The sequence below is a fragment of the Nanorana parkeri genome, unplaced genomic scaffold (genome assembly GCF_000935625.1).
Source record: "Nanorana parkeri isolate BGI_ZX_2015 unplaced genomic scaffold, ASM93562v1 scaffold2459, whole genome shotgun sequence".
Classification (NCBI taxonomy): domain Eukaryota; kingdom Metazoa; phylum Chordata; class Amphibia; order Anura; family Dicroglossidae; genus Nanorana; species Nanorana parkeri.
In genome coordinates this window covers 53,742-56,256 of record NW_017308727.1, presented here as the reverse complement: position 1 = coordinate 56,256, position 2,515 = coordinate 53,742, and positions in this window count along the sequence as shown.

Here is a 2,515-nt window from a genome sequence, read left to right as displayed (position 1 = left end):
CCCAATCATTTCATCCCGCGCACCCCATCCAATCACCACCATCAGTTGGTCAAATATAAAACGGCCAACCTACAGGCCGCCATTTCCAGGAGATCGGCATTGACGACCTTCGTGTTACCCTCAGAAATGGTTTCATTTAAAGGTGGATTTGTCATACAATAGAAGGAGAATGTTGCTCAGCCAATGGCGAGGCGCTTCCTGTCACCCACCTCCCAGAAAATGGCGGCCCCTTCCGGGTGTATCATGATGACATGTTAGGAACCCAAAGGCCAGCGCTCATGTTGCTGATTCTGTTGTCACCATTAGGCATTGTCTGGGGTCCTCCCATTGTGCATTGTCTGGGGTCCTCCCATTGTGCATTGTCTGGGGTCCTCCCATTGTGCATTGTCTGGGGTCCTCCCATTGTGCATTGTCTGGGGTCCTCCCATTGTGCATTGTCTGGGGTCCTCCCATTGTGCATTGTCTGGGGTCCTCCCATTGTGCATTGTCGGGGGTCCCCCATAGTGCAGCGTGTAGTTGGGGTGTAATCTTGGTGTGTACAGTGTCCGGGATCCGTGCCTGGTGAGTGATCACCGTTTATATATATTTATCGCCCTCATCCGCGGGGTCAGATCTTCTCTCCTTCTCGGAGGGTTATTGTATATCATATATATATAGAAGTATAAACGCCTCTTTCATGTCATTCCACGTGCAGCTCTGTGGCATCCTGCACAGCGTGTGGTGTAAGTGGCGCGTCAGGAGGTCACATGGTACAAGAAGAGACGGAACATTTATTAAAAGTTTTCTATTTTTAAAATCGATCCTCGTTAAATTCTGGTAATGCAGCAAATGAACCCCCAAAATACACTCTCCCCAGAAGCAGTGCTACGGAAATGAATGAGGCGTGGAAGGATCCGTGGCGGACGGATGGTTGAGTCTTCATTGTTCTATAATCGGATCATTTATTGTGTATTCATCATTCCCCCGAGCAGCTGAAACAGCAAACCAAACGTGGTGAATCCTGACAGGATTACTTTTCCATGCAGAAGATGGAGGAAGCGCACCACGAAAATGCGTATCTCTTCCTCCTCACAGACATTCGGAGAAGAGAGATAGAGGGGGAGTGGGTTGTGTGCTTCCTGATCATGTGATTGGGTGTCTGATCATTACTGGGGGGATGCAGCCGAGTATCAAATCTCCAAATCCTCTTCCACCCGTGTTCCCATCCTAGTTTCTGAAAGTTTGATGGGGAAAGGTGACAGACAGATAGTATCCGGAGGTCTCTCTCCACAAGAGTGCAAAATATTCCCAGTGGATAAAATTTGTTTGGAATCTAACGCTCGCAGGTCTCTTTATTCCGGAGTCTGGGGCGAAGTCGGTGTTTGACAAATGGGATTTCTCCAATGTGAAGACGACAAAACCTTCCTTCATCCCATAGTCGTATCCTGAGGAACTGGGGTCAGAACCAGAACCTCCAACACTCCCTTCTTACCAACCACCTGAACCACATCTCACACTGATCAACTCTTTCCAACCTTCTTACCCCTAACTGGAGCTCTACATCCCGTCTACTATGAGCCCCGCGCCATCGCCCCATAGAAGAAGGGACCCAGCTCCACTGGAAGTCATCATCTACTCTACTGAACCTAAGAGGAACATATGACCTCCAGCACCGGGAATCAGTCATAGAAATACATGTATGAGAACGATGAGTCTCTCCCATCCCCCAAATTCTGGGATCAGCTATAATGGTCTAATGAGAACTATGAGTCTCTCCCATCCCCCAAATTCTGGGATCAGCTATGATGGTCTATTTATAATGAGAACGATGAGTCTCACCCATCCCCCAAATTCTGGGCTCAGCTATGATGGTCTAATGAGAACTATGAGTCTCACCCATCCCCCAAATTCTGGGATCAGCTATGATGGTCTAATGAGAACGATGAGTCTCTCCCATCCCCCAAATTCTGGGATCAGCTATGATGGCCTACCATAGATTTAAGGCTGCTCATTAAGCCCACTCCTCCTAATACCATGAGTCCCAATCAATGAATGTCCAATGAGGTGACTATTAGCCCCAGAGCCAGAACCTAATGAAGAAGAAAAGAATAATGTAAGTCCCACTTTTCACTCCCCGGAGTAGGAGCGTATATGTATCCCACAGACCAAACATCCTCATCTATAAGTCACATTTTATTTACTAAGTCCTGACTTTTGAGGCCTCGATGTTATGGGTCGGGCTGCTAAATCCCAGAGACAGAGCTCCTTTTTGGCTCAGGGGGATTAGCAGCCAACTAACAAGCGATCACCGACCTCGACGTTGCCGGATCGAATCCCGGCTTCTCCCTTTCTGAATTTTTTACTCGGAAAGAACGTTTTAACCTGCAATAGGAGATCAGACCCATCAGTCATTGAGCAGAGGCGAGTAGCTCAGTGGATAAGAGCAGTACCCAGGGCGCCAGAAGCCTCGAGTTCGATTCCCGTAGCCCCCAGGTCAAGTCTCTGAGTGCATTGTGCGGACATCACTCAGTGACAG